This window comes from Vombatus ursinus, unplaced genomic scaffold (genome assembly GCF_900497805.2).
Source record: "Vombatus ursinus unplaced genomic scaffold, bare-nosed wombat genome assembly UNPS02014821.1, whole genome shotgun sequence".
Lineage (NCBI taxonomy): Eukaryota > Metazoa > Chordata > Mammalia > Diprotodontia > Vombatidae > Vombatus > Vombatus ursinus.
This window is the reverse complement of record NW_020954599.1, coordinates 31791830-31807279: the sequence shown is the minus strand read 5'-3', so window position 1 is coordinate 31807279 and position 15450 is coordinate 31791830. Positions and strand designations below refer to the sequence as shown.

The following is a 15450-nucleotide window of genomic DNA, read 5'->3' as shown; positions in this document are numbered from 1 at the left end:
TTAAAAGTAATCTACTGCAACACCCTCATTTTACAGTTGAGGAAACTAAGGCCCATGGAGGTTAAGTGACTTGGCCAAGGTCACACAGCTAGTAATTGGAAGAGCTGGGATTTGACCTCTTATCCTCAGACTAAATCCAGCACTCTTTTCAGTACCTTCCACTTTGTACACATATGATTAATACCCATTTCTCCTACTTGAATATTGATAGCTATTATAAAGAACAGCAAAAAAAAAAAATAGAGAAAGTTTTAGGTTTTCTTAAAATCAGTCACTTTTCCCTAAAACCTAAATCTCCTCCTAACTTGCCTATCCCTGGCAAGTAGTCCTGGTAGTGTCCTTTGCCCTGGACCCACTCTTGGAATCTAATCTCGATGATTTTATCCTCTCTGCCTTATGAGCTGTCCCAACTATTAACTCTAAATCTTATCAATTCTCTCTCTTCCATCTATCCTCTCCTTTCCAATCTCAGTGCCACTACTCTAGCTCAGGTCCAAATTACCTTTAATCTGGACCACTGTGATAGCCTTCCAATGCACCTACTCCATTCCAACTCATCTGACACAATGGTCAGATTAATCTTCCTAATACCCAGATCTGAACACGGTCCTTCAGAGTTCAAACAGTGAGTCCCCATTACCTGTCAATATACAAGACCTTTCACAATATGCTATAATTTATATTTCCTTACCAGTTACCACTACCAGCCTTCATGTATCCTATGCATTTGTCAATTAATAACCAATCCTCAAACAGGTCCCATGTTTTCATCATTTCCATTTGTCCAAAACTGTCCCCTTCCAAATTCTGCCTATTGAAATCCTCCTCGTCATCCTTCAAGACACTGCTTAGACATCATCTCTTCTGTGAAGCCAATTCTGATCCCTCCAGCATAAAAGGTTAGCTCCCTCCCCCTGAGTTTCTTAACATGCTGTATCACTCTTACAGTTATTTTCTATTTTGCGTTAGTTATTTGAACATGTCATCTCCTTTCATCAATAAGCATTTATAAAGCACCTACCATGTGCCAAGCACTGCCCTAGAGGTCAAGGATACAATGAAAAAAAAAATTAAACATTCTCTGCACTGTAGGGCCTACATTTTATTCTACTAGATTATAAATTGCATCTTTGCAGTGCTTTACATATTGTAGGTGCTTAATGATTATTTATTGATCTGAACTGAGCAATTAATTTAGTTTTTAAAGTCTTTTATCCAAAAGACTTTTGTGAACTGATGCAAAGTGAAGTGAGCAGAACAAGAAGAAAGTTGTACACAGTAACAGCAACATTGTAACAATGATCAACTGTGGATGGCTTAGCTATTCTCAGCAATACAATGATCCAAGACAATCCCAAAGGACTCATGATGAAGCATGCTATCCACCTCTAGAGAAAGAACTGATACTGTCTGAATACAGACTGAAGCATGCTATTTTTCACTTTCTTTCTTTTTTATTTGCATTTTCTTGTACAAAATGACTAATATGGAAATGTTTTATATGATTATGCATGTATAAACTATATCAGATTGCTTATCATCTCAGGGAGGGAGGGATAGAATTTGGAACTCAAAACTTTTTTTAAAAAATGTTTTTAAAAATTGTTTTGACATGTAATTGGGGGAAATAAAACATTATTTTTAAAAAGATTAATTGAAAATAGAAAAGAGTCTTTTATCCAAGAGAAAGGTTAGTCAAAATTTCACTTTAGAATTATGAGGGGGGTGGAGAAATGCATGAAATTGGGTTTTTAAATTTCTGCTAATTACAAGTTTTTTATCTACTTAAAAGTCCTTAAGAACTAACATACAGTGTTTATGTTGGAAAAATACAATCAAGAAAGCTCTGACACACTGAGCAGCTGGGAATTTCTTTGCTGAAGGGTTGGTTTATTCTTCATTATTCTAGCTGCTGGCCTCATTAAGATGATTCATCTTACCCTGCAAAAAAAGACTACCTAAGCATTTTTTAGGTCTTGCAAAAATAGGTTATTTCAGCTATGGGTATATAAATCTTTACTCTCTAACAATTAAATTAAAGCAGATTGCCTTGTACACAGTAGGCACTTAATAATACTGCCTGAATCGAATTTGTTTGTCAAATAGGAAGCGTGAAAGCTATCGTACAAGGTTATTTTGATCATTAGAATTTTGTAGACAATCCATTGTTGCAGGTCATAAGCTATCTGGTACCCTCTCTCATTTTTTGTCCAATTCTTGTCCATGTCTTTCCATAAATTCTCTATAGAGAAGGTTTTCCTCTGATGCCTTTAAGATCTAAGGCATTTATATGCCTTAATTCTCTTGAGCTATCCATCAGTTGTCTTTCCACCTCACCACATGACTACTCTACCACATTTTCTAAACCTATGTGCCTCAACAATTCCCTTTATTTCACTGGCAAGTCCTCACTATGAACTCAATCATTTACTTAGCATCAATAGGAAAATGGCATTAAAGAGACTTCATTTTATAATAATATACTTTTTTCCACAATTATACAATAATGTATATGTTGTTAACGTTAAGGCAAATCATTGTTTTTGTCTGAGTAGCTCCTTTCCTTACAGTTTAACAGCTTATTAATTGCACACCACTGCTGTTAGTCCTCATTAGGTAAGTTAGTATACCAAAAGATAGGCTGCTAAGTCATTATTTTGTTGTTATTGTTGTTTTTAAATGCTGTTTTGTTGTTTTTAAATGCTGCGACAGGCTCAAAGAGAGAGTAACATACACACTCAGTTGGGCATAGAAATTTATCTTACCCTATAGAAAAGTAGGAGGTGAAGGAGATAAGAAAAGGAAGATGGGGGCTGATAGAAGGAAGGGCAGATTGAGGGAGGTGGTAATCAGAAGCAAAATACTTTCAAGAAGGGACAAGAGGAAAGAAGAAAGAGAAGGATACACGAGGGGAGAAATAAGATGGAGGGAAACAAACAGTAATCATAACTGTGAAAAAAATTTTACAACAAGTTTCTCTGATAAAGGCCTCATTTCTCAAATACATAGAGAACCAAGTCAAATTTATAAGAATACAAGTCATTCCCCAATTGATAAATGGTCAAAAGATGCGAACAGTTTTCAGATGAAGAAATCGAAGCTATCCATAGTCACATTAAAAAAAAAAAACCTCTCTAAATCATCACTGATTAGAGAAATGCAAATTAAAACAACTCTGAGGTACTACTTCACACCTATCAGACTAGCTAAAATAACAGAAAAGGAAAAGTATAAATGTTTGAGGGGACATGGGAAAATTGGAGCACCAAAGCACTGTTGGTGAAGCTGTGAACTGATCCGACCATTTTGGAGAACAATTTGAAACTATGCCCAAAAGGCTATAAAACCGTGCAATATTAGATCTGTACCCAAAAAAGATTTATATATATCTCAGTTGCTTTTGTGCTAGCAAAGAATTAAAAACTGAGGGGATGCCCATCAATTGGGGAATGGCTGAACAAGTTACGGCATATGATTGTGATGGGATACTATGATACTATTGTGCTATAATAAATGATGAGCAGGATGATTTCAGAAAAACCTGGAAAGACTTACATGAACTGATACAAAGTGAAGGGAGTAGAATCAGGAAAAGGGAGTACGGAATAATAGCAATGTTGTATGATGATCAGCTATAAATAACTTGGCTATTCCCAGCAATATAATGATTCAAGACAATTCCAAAGTACTTGTGATATAAAATGCTATCTACCTCCAGAGAAAAAACTGATGGAGTCTGAATGCAGAGAGAAACATACTGTTTTTTTTAAACTTTCTTTATTTTTCTTGGGTTTTTTTTTGTCCGTGTTTTCTTTCACAACAAGACTAACATGCAAATATGTTTTGCATGATTACATATGTAGTTAAATATAAGAATTTGGAACTCAATTTTTTTAAAAGAATGTTAAAAATCGTTTTTACATATAATTGAGAAAAATAAAATACTAATTTTTTGAAGATGCTGGGACAAAAAGCAAAAGCGATCATAACTCTTTGTACGCTAACTATCTCTTATGTAGAACAACAAAACCTAATTTTGTTCAATAAATAAGCCATCATGTTCTTAAGAGAAGGTAGAAATGTACTAGGGTTTAGCTGTAATGTATAAAATTCTGGTGCATGGTATGGTTGATGGTTTTGTGGGAAGGTGGAAAAAGTAGTGAATTTGGAGCCTGAGGATCTAGGTTGAAATCCCAGCTCTGCTACTTACTAACCAGATGACCTTAGGCAAGTTATTTCACCTCCATGGGTCTCAATTTCCTCATCTGAAAAATAAAGAGGTTGGAGTAGATGATTTTATAAGGAATATTCCAAATCCTGATCCTATATATTGCTGATGCTGAGTCATTATTATTATGTGATTGTGTTTATATAATTAGATATATATAATTTCCATATAATTAGATATTACATATATTATATGTATAATGTAATTATATATAATTGATTTGATCTGAACATAAAATTAGAAATATGTATTGAGTGCTAAGACACTCTTCCTACCCTCAAGAACTTAAAATACATTCATTTCTATGTACAGCATTATGCCAGGCCCTTTGGCGATAGAAAGAAGTATAAGCCATTATCTCTAACCTCCAGGAATTTTTATCTTTCTCTCAAAACCTGTTCCCTCTTTTGATTTCCCTACCTCAATGGCAATCATTCAGTCACAATGGAAACCTCAGTGTTATCTCCTATTGTTCATATCCAGTCATTTAGACTCCAAAGGTAACTCTCCAGTGCCCTCATCTGCTCTCACTGCCTTCACCAACCCTCAGCCTAGCCTCCTTAGCACTAATTACTCTAGGTCTTCCCACCTCTAATCTCTTCCCTCTCTAATCCATGTGGTACACTGCCCTATGAACAGATTTCTGTTGTTGTTCAGTGGTTTCGGTTGTGTCTGACTTGTCACGACCTCATTTGGGGCTTTCTTGGCAAAGATATTGGAGTGGTTTGCCATTTCTTTCCCCAGTTCAGTCTCCTCTTAAAATCCTACAGTGGTTCTTAATAAAGTTCAAGGTACCAGACATGTCCTTCCATCCTTATCTCCCTCTACTTTCCTCCAAATAGTCTACACTTCAGACAAAATGGACTCCTTACCATGCCCCATAAAGAATTTGTCCCCTTGTGCTTTAGGGACCCCTCACTCCCAAGCTCCATCTTTTGAAGCCCAACTCCAATGTCACTTCCTCTTGTATCTCCAGGAGGTGATTCTTTCTCTCCCCTTGGGCCTTACAACAGCACGTTGCACCTCTGTCAGGTATTTAGGTCTTCTTTGTTTTAAAGTGATTGATCTACATGTCCTGACCCCCTATTAAACTGGAATCTTCATCAGGGTAAGGACTAATTCTTATTACCTAAAACAGTGCTTTATGTATTACAGACATAATTTTTTTGGTATTACCAACATGAAAGTACTTATAATCTTTTGTGGGGAGATAATTTGTCAATGCACTTCAATGACAGCTTACCATGGGCTATGTACTGAAGGTAAGTGAAAGAAACTAACGCATATCCTCCCACATGAGGTCCAGCCTCCTCTCATTAGTTATTAGCATGTTCCCCCTCTTGAAATTACTTTACATGACTTTGTATATACTATGCATTTACTTATCCTTGAACACGTGCTCTCATAGACACAACAGAATGAAAACCCCTGAAGGGCAAGAACTTCTTTGTTTTTTGGCTTTGTATACCACCAGTACCTAGCATCAGGCCTTTCACATAGGTGGACATCTCTAAGTGTTGCTGAATTGATCTGAATTGAATTAGGGAAAGAGCAGAAGACTGGCATCCAAAGGGTTCCTAATTAATATTTCTTTTTAGGTCCATGACTAAGTACCCTGTAGCAAGAGTGGACTCACATTAATTACCATATAACCTAAATCATGAAAAACAGAACTCAGCTTTCCATCCCAAACCACTTTTCTTCCAAACTTTCCTGTTTCAGTCAAGGACATCTTTAACCTTCCAGGCACCTAGGCTCATAAGCTCAGGGTCATCCTCAACCGCCTCATGCAATCTCACCCCAAATATCTACCTAATCTCTTGCCAAATCTTATCGATTCTTTACCTATGCAACATCTCCCATATCTGTCCCCTCCTCTCCACTCACAGGGCCAGCACTAGAGTTCAAATATTGATCTTCCTGCCTCATGTCTCTTCTCTGCACACTTCCATCCAAGCACCAGGTCACATCTCTACTTTATAATAAACTTCACTGGCTCCCTCTTACCTTTAGGATCAAATAAATGCTTTGGCATTTAAAGTCCTTCACCATCCTGATGCCAACCTATCTTGCCTTTCCAGTCTTACACATTACTCCCCTTCTCATACTCCACCATCCTGTCAAATTAGCCTTCTTGCTATTCTTCACACATTCAATCTCTCATCTTTTTAGTTTTTGCTGTCTCCTATCCCTGGTATTAGACCTGTGTCCAAATTCTGCCTCAGACACTTCCTAGTATGACCCTAGGCAAGTCACTGAACCTCTGTTTGCCTTTATCCATTGGAGAAGGAAGTGGCAAACCACCCCAATATCTTTGCCAAGAAAACCCTACAGACAGTATGGTCCTCAGGATCACAAAGAGTCAGACACAACTGAACAACAACAATCCCTGGAATGTACCCTCTCATCATCTCCATCTCTTAGAATCCCTTCAAAATTCAGCTCAAAATACCTACCACCTCTGACATGAAGTCATTACTTATTCCACAAGCTGCTACGGTCTCTCTCCAAAAAAAAAAAAAAAGTATCTTTAATTTCCGTTGTATACACATGTTGTTTCTTCAGATTATAAGGAGCAGGGTGGGAGTGGAGGGAAGGAATAAGCATTTGTATAGTGCCTACTATGTGCTATGCACTTTTTATAAATATTACCTCATTATATCCTCATGACAACCCTTCAAAGTAGGCTCTATTATTATCTACATTTTATAGTTGGGAAAACTGAAGCAAACAGGGTTAAGTGACTTGCCTAGAGTCACACAGTTAGTAGCCAGATTTGAACTCAGTTCTTTCTGACTCCAAACCCAGCGCTCTATCTGCTGTGCCACCAGGTGCCTTCCTGTAAGTTCCGCGAGGGCAGGGATGGTTTCAATTTTGTCAGCATCCCCAGTGCCTGGCATATACTAAGCAATGAATAAATACTTGTCGACTAAAAAATAGTTGTAAACTTTTGTTATGGCTTGCTCCTTAGGGTCTGGGGGTGTCAGTCACCACTCAAACTACAAATATTTACTAAGTGCATAACATTCCCACGGGGTGAAACAAAAAATCACTTCCATTGCAGCTACCTAGCATAATCAAACAACTGTTTAACATACACATTGCCTTCCCTTTCTTCTCCCTCTACCCCTGAAATCATATAAAAATATGGGCTTAATCATCCGTGGAAATCTTCCCAGAATGAGATTATTTATAAACAGTTGCTGAGAAACTTTTTCTCCCAAGAAGCTACCAAATCTAAATGTAAACTACTGTAAAATGAACTGTAATCCTGGAAACTATAACATGTGAATATCAAATACAAATGCAAAGAAGATGGTTTACACAGTCAAGAAAAGGGGGTGTATGGGGAATTAGAGAGCAAAAGAGTTTCTTCAGTGTTTCTACAAATCTTTTCAGGAGTAGGGGAGCTCTGATTTTTAATGACTACACCAGTGGCATAGAGCAGAATATCCTTACAGTGAAGAAGGATACTACTCTAGGATACATTAGCTACATGTGAATACCCTTGTAGCAACCTCTAAATTATTTTTTCCTGATTCTATGATCATGAAGCAACTTTCTGATTTGTTTTGCTGTTTGGATCCACCCCCCAAGAAGAGGATAACATTTATAAATGATGGGCACTGATATCTTCTCCAATAAAGGCATCCTAATTAGCATGAATCCATTTCCTAGAGCTTTATCATGATCCTTATTAAGTTGATAAAATGAAGTTTCTGTATCTGAAAATCTGAGGATATGAGACTGGGGATTGGACTGGAACCCCTGGATTCAGTTTAAAACTTGTTGGCATCTACCATCTTCAGTTAAAAAACTGGTGCCCATAATTCAGGACTGGTTCTTTATGAAAGTGAATTACAGGATCTTCACAATCTTTGCCTCACCTTATGCTCCCAATAAGGGCAGCTAGGCGACATAGTGGATAGAGTGCCAGGCCTGAAGTCAGGAAGATGAGTCTTCCTGAGTTTAAATCTGGCCTCAGACACTTTCTAGCTATGTGACCCTGCACATATCACTTAACCCTGTTTAACTCAGTTTCCTCATATGTAAAATGAGCTGAAGAATCCAATATCTTTGCCAAAAAAACCCCAAATGAGGTCAATGAAGAGTCTGACATGACTGAAAAACAACTGAACAACAACAAAAGGGGAGTTGAATGAGATGGTTTTTATGGTCCTTTCCACTCTGAAATTACTCTTCAATTCTGTTCAACAAAGCTTTATCAAGTATTTATTACTTGCAAAGCACCTCAGGATGTATGGGTTGTTCAACAACAGCTAAACTACAGCCTCTGCTCTTAAGGAGCTTAAATCTAAATTAAGGGGTAAGATGATAGATGAATATGGTGGGTGTATACAACCTATAGTTCTTTACCAACAATGATTATGTCATCATGGACAGGCATGACTAAAAAAGAAGGTAGGTTGGTCATGTTGTGAGAATGAAACAAGACAAGAACAAATATCCAAACCCATCAAGAAACAAAAGACTTCCAAATTTTGGCCAATCATTCACTTATTTTAGGGTGGCACGTCTAGATCTGAATATGGCACAAAGTGGGAGGAGGCAGTGTCAGCAGTATATTAGAGCGTAAAACTGCACTAAGACTTTTGGAACACCCTGTATAGGAAAAGAGATAAAATGTAAAGCATTTTGTAAACCTTAAAGGACTGTATAAATGTTAGTTATTGTTATACTAAGACGTGGCCTAGAAATTTGAATAGGGTTCACAAACACCACTTCTTTTAAATTAATTGTTCTCTTTCCAATCAACCTTCTCTTCTGGAGCTCCTGTGACTCTTACTTCATCATTTCTAAGAATGTTCTCTGGGCTTCTTTTGGCAGTATCATATGTCCTCATATGTATCAATCAACATTTATTAAGTGCCTGCTATGTGTTGGGCACTGTGCTAAAAGTCAGGGATACAAAAGAAGTAAAACAAAAACAGATCCGGCCCTCGAGGAGCTTACAATCTAACAAGGAGCTTACAATGTAATAGGTAGCTGTCCTCCTGCTTAACAAGTCATCTTTTGGATACAATACTCAGAATACAGCAGCCTTCTCTATTGTTCTTGTGGGCCGACATAAGTCAGCCTCAGTACCTCTGGTCAAGGAGTCCCTAAGCACCATGGCTTCTCAAATCTCTTAACAATCCCATTTCTATGGGCAGTGGATTACTCCCATTGCTCCTTGGAACCAAAGAAGTTGCTCCCACCTGTTAGGGTCTAGCTATACCCTTTTGAGGAAAGTTTTTAGCCTATTTCATAGATACAAGCCTTCAGCAGCTCCTCCTCTTCATTTCCTGCGTCACATCCTAAATCTTCTAATCTCCTGATGCAAGTTAGGATTCACCTCTGCCTTTTCAGAGTCTTTCTCTTTGAAGTATTTTAACCCTTCCCTCCCCTTTCCTCCAATCTTTCAAAGAATTCTTTTTTCTCCTTGGTATGCTAAAGTATAGAGGGGTATTTTCCCAGCTTTTTCATTTTCTCCTCTAGTTGAAGGGAAACTTCCACTTTACATATATATAAATAAATATACATACACACACACACACACACACACACACACATTGCTATCAGTTTTTCACTGGCAAACAAAACAACATGCAATCTCTTCAGGTCATTGCAAAATTCCCTTTGCCTTCCACACCTGCTAGAAGCACAAGCTTCCCACCTATTGTTATTCTTGTTAGCTGGCCTTGTGACTAACTCTATGGCAAACTGCTATGGCCCACTGTCTGTTTGCAATGCATCCCTATTGAGGAGAGAGAGGGGGAGGAGGCTTTAGAGTTGGTTTCCAGGTCTGTCTCTCAATATTACTGATGCACAGTGCCTTGCACAGGGAGTGTGGGTTTGAGTTGTTAATACAAACAGAATCTGTTTTCAGCTGCACTATTCCTGAGGTTCTCCAGCAGAAATCTAATTGTCAATCACTTGGCATCTCTTCCTATTTCTCTTGCCCATCAAACTTCATTCTGTGCCATATTCAAATCTATATGTGCTAGACTAAAATAAGTCAATTTAAATTAGGAAGTCAGATTAGGAAGTCTATTGTTTCTTGATGGGCTTAGATTTTTATTTTTGTTTTGTTTGGTGTTTCTGGTTTTATATATTTGCAATGTAATTTGTTCACACCTCAGTTTGAAGTTAAAAAAAAAAAAGACTAAACTCCAGTTGACAGTTGATTTAAAAAAAAAAACCTCAACTGCCAAAGAGAAAAAAATCCCCTGAGGGACCAAGGTAAAACTGACAAACTTCACTATTAAGATTAAAAAACAAAAAACAAAAAAAAGAACAACCTCAGTGTAGAGAGCGGGGGAAAGCCTCCATTCAGGCTGAATTTAAAAAATAAAAATAAAAAAAGATTGTGGAAGAAAAGGACATTAACCTTTTTCCTCTTTCCCACTCAAGAAAAACATCTCAGCAAGGTCTCCCCCTACCATAAGAAGGCAAACTCAGATTTAAATGAGAATTAAATTAAAAGTTTCTCCTTTCTCCCCATTCAAAGGAAAGAACTTCATTCAACTAAGGAAAAACAGGCCTATAATTAAGAAAAAAGACTAAAAGGGGCAGCTAGGTGGCACAGTGGATAGAGCACTGGCCCTGGAGTCAGGAGGACCTGAGTTCAAATCCGGCCTCAGACACTTGACACTTACTAGCTGTGTAACCCTGGGCAAGTCACCTAACCCCACTGCCTAGCCAAGAAAAAGAAAAAAGCTTAAAGAACACAGGGTATAGGAAAAGGTCTTCAAATTGATTTGATTCCCTAGTATGGGAGACTAAGATCTCAACTCTGGAGGCCTCATCACCAAAAATGAACATTAAAAAAAGAAGAAAAAAGGACTTTTGTGATGCCAGAGATGAACAAGACACAAACAAATTTAGAAGAAAATAACTCAAAAAAATATATAATCAAAACCACAAAGAAAAAAATAGCTTCCTCACAAGAATAATTAGAATTCTTTGAAGAAATGATAGGAGCACAAAAAAAGATACAAAAGAAATGAGAGCTATGGAGGATAGAGAAGAGAAAATGATTAATAGCTTAACAGAAAAGGAACAAAACCTTACCAAGTAACAAATTCCCTGAAAATCAGACTGGATCAAATGGAAATTTATGGTTCCAGAATGCAACAAGAATTCTTAAAGCAAAGTCAAAAGAATGAAAAATAAAAGAAAAGCAACTGACCTGGAAAACAGATCAAGGTGAGATAACTTAAGAGTCACAGGATTACCTGAAATCCATGAGGGGAAAAAAAAGCTGCATATCATATATTTTTTTAAAATTGTGCAGACGTAAGAGAACAAGGAAATGTGAAAATAGAAAGAACTTACCAAACACCTCCCAAAAGAAACCCGGGAATAAATACTCCCAGTAAATAAATAAAAACTCCCAGGAATGTCATTGCCAAAATCTAGAACTTACAAATGAAAAAATACTATAAGCATCCAGAAAGAAAAAAACCAAATTTCAAGAAACTACTATCAGGATCACCTGAGATTTACCAGTTACCATTTTGAATGAGATATTCCAAAAGGCAAAAGACAAAGGTCTAAAACAAACAAAAAAAAAACTTACTCAGCAACAGAGAATAATCCTAGGAGAAAAATGAACCTTCAGTAAAACATTTTCAAATGTCCCTGACAGAAAAAAAGACAGTGTAAAAAGAAACTTCAAAATAAAAATATGGAAGTGAAGAAAAAATAAAAATGTAACTATAAGTGAACAATATGAAGAGATTTTTTAAGGATGAATTGTAAAAGGGTTAATGTCACAAGAGCTTATTGAGACAGACAAGTGAGAGAGAAGATCTATAAATAGTTTTGTTAAGTTTTGAAGATATAAGAAAAAAGAAAATGGCCTGGGTAAGGAAGATATGTTAAAAGAAAATGGGAGAATTTGTTAAGATACATAAATGGGTTGTGCAAGGAGAACACAAGGAAGAATACAAACAGTTTGGTGTACAAATACTTTAAATTCAACAGAGATACTGATAAGAACAGGAAGTGGGGAAAGAAAGATGTAAGAGAGAGGGTAGATTCAGGGAAGAATTAGTCATAAGTAAAACAAACAAGCTTGGAGAGGGAATAGTGAAGAGAAGGTTAAAAGGGGGGGAAAAGGGCACTAATGAACTAAAAAAAGATAGAATGGTATACAATAAGAAAAAGTATAAGGTAATAAGAGAATGGAGAGACATAAATGATTAAATAGCATAACTGTGAATGTGATTAATCCATTATAAAACAGAAGAGGCTAGCAGAATGTACTAAAAAGCAAAATCCAACAATATGTTCTTAGCAAGAAACACACTTGCAACATAAAGACTCACACAAGGTTAAAATAAGGGGTGGGAGCAAAATCTATTATTATGCCTCAGCTAAAAACAAAAAAAGCAGAGGTAGCAATGATAACTTCAGACAAAGCAACGGCAAAAATACTTAACTAAAAGAGATAAAAAGAAAAACTGTATTTTGCTAAAAGGAAAGCCTGACAATGAAGTTATTTCAACATTTAACTCATATGTACCTGATATTTTAACTTCTGAATATTTAAAAGAAAAACTAAATTACAGGGGAAACAAACAAACTATAATCATGAGGCACCTTGATTTATTCATTAGCCTTACATAAATCTAACACACACACACACACACACACACACACACACACACACACACACACAAAATAAATAAGAGAGAAGTTAAGGACCTGAATAGAACTTTAGAAAAATTAGATATGATAAAGCACTGGTGATTGTTGAATGGAAATAGAAAGGAGTGTACATATTTCTCAACTGTAAATGTTTTACAAATTCCATCAGGACTGAGGAAATAAACTCTCTTACAAACAAATACAGAAAGCAGAAAATTATATTGAAGTTGGTCACTAAAAAGATTAAAAAAGCAACTGGAGACTAAATAAATTATCTTAAAGAATTGTTGATTAAAAGAACAAATCATAAAAATGATAGATAATTTCATTAAAGATAATAACTATAATGAGATAATATTCCAAAATTTGGGGGATGCAGCCAAAGCAGTCCTTACAGGAAAATATCCCTAAACACTTTCATTAACAAAACAGAGGAAGATCAGATTGATAAATTGAGAATGTAAATAAAAATACTAGAAAAACATCAAATTTAAAAACCACAATTAAACATCAAGATAGAAATCCTTGAAATCAAAGTAGAAATTAATAAACAAAATTAAAAAGAAAAAAATTAAAAATTAAAATAGGAGTTTGGGGTTTCTTAGGGCAAAAATAGAATAGATAAACCATTAGTTTTTTGGTTAAAAAGAAGAAGAAAACCAAATTACCAGTACTAAAAACGAAAAAGGAGTTCACAATTTAATAAGAAATAAGGCATATTCTTAGAAACTATTTTGCTCAATTACATGCTAATTAAAAAACCTACATGAAGTAAATGAATATTTTAAAAATATAAAATACTCAAATTAAAAGAAGAAGAATGAAATAAGTTAAACAATCTGATTCCAGAGGAAGAAATTGAAGTAACCATAAAGGAACTTCCAAACAAAAAATGGATAGACAAATGAATTTTATCAAATATTCAAAAAACAATTAATTGTGATATTACATAAACTGTAAAATCACACACACAAACGGATTCCCAACAAATTCCCACTAGGATGCAAATATGATCTTGACACCTGAACCAGCGAGAATCAAAACAGAAAAAGAAAATTATATCTCTAATGAACATAGATGAAAACATTTTAAATATTAATATTAGCTAAAAAAGCTAAAACAACATATAACAAGGATAATACACTATGACTAGATTGGAATTATATGAGGGATTCAAGGTTGGATCTAATATTAGGAAAACTATAAGCTCAATAAACCACATTAGTCACAAATTGAAAAAAGATCACATTTTCAATACATGCATAAAAAGCTTCTGACAAAATACAACATCCACTTCTGTTCAACATGATTAGAAAACATAGGAATAAATGGATCTTTCCTTAAAATGATAACTAGTATATATCTCAGACTAAGAGCTACCATTGTTTGTAATAGAAATAAACAAAAATCCTTTCCAATCAATTCAATGGTAAAACAAGGATGTCCATTGTCACCTCTTCCATCTGACATAATACTAGAAATTCTGGCTATAGCAATAAGAAAAAGAAATTGAGGGAATAATCATAATTCAAGAAGAAACATAATTTTCCCTTTTTGCAGATGTTAAGATGGTATGCTTTAAAAATCCTTAAAAGTCAACTCAAAAATTAATTGAAACAATAATTAATGTCAGCCGACTTGATCAATCCACACAAATCATCAGCATTTCAACATAATACCAGAAAAACCTCCTCACACATAGAAAGAGAAATTCCATTTAAAATTACTATACAATGTATGAAATATTTGAGAGCCTACTGTCCAAGATACATTGAAGAACTATAGAAATACATTTATAAGCAACTATTTACAGAAATACAGACCTAAATTAGAAATATATTAACTTCTCATGCATAATCAATAATAAAAGTGACAATATTACTTAAATTAATTTACTTATTCAATGCCATATCAATTAAACTACCAAAGAATTACTTTAAAGAACTAGAAAAAAAATAATACTGAAATTGATATGGAGGAGAAAAGGGCAAGAATCTTAAGAATGATAATAAAGAAATGGGAACAAAGGGGGCCTTGAAGTGCCAGATCTCAAACTATAACAAAAAGTAGTATTTTTTTTTAATTTGGTCAAAAAATAAAGAAATCTATCAGTGGAAAAGATTAGATATATACACAACATAAAGAAGCAAATGTATCTAATACCTCAGTGTTCAATAAACACAAAGACCTCAGCTACTGGGATAAGAACTTATTATTTGACAAAATGGCTGGGAAAATTGGATAGCAATATGGAAGATATTAGATTTAGACCAACACTTCATACCTTAAAGCTCCAAATGGGTACCTGACCTAGATGTAAAGGGCCATATCAAAATCAAATTACAGAAATATGTAAAAAATTATCCACCCAATCTGTGCATAGGAAAAAATGTTTTGAAACCAAACAAGGAAAAGAGAATCATAAATGATAAAATGAATAATTTAGATTACATAAAATGAAGGGTTTGTACAAACAGATCTAATAGAGCTAAGATTAAAAGAGAAATGATTAACTGGGGGAAAAATTAAGCTGCAATTTTCTCTGATAAAGGTATCAATTCTATGAT

General features: G+C 35.3%; 1 protein-coding gene across 3 annotated transcripts in view; it reads right to left on the bottom strand.

Annotated features, from left to right (window-relative positions):
• Positions 1-15450, bottom strand: part of IRF2 (interferon regulatory factor 2) — a 133414-nt gene that overhangs the window by 107082 nt on the left and 10882 nt on the right. The gene's annotated exons all lie outside the window — the stretch shown is intronic.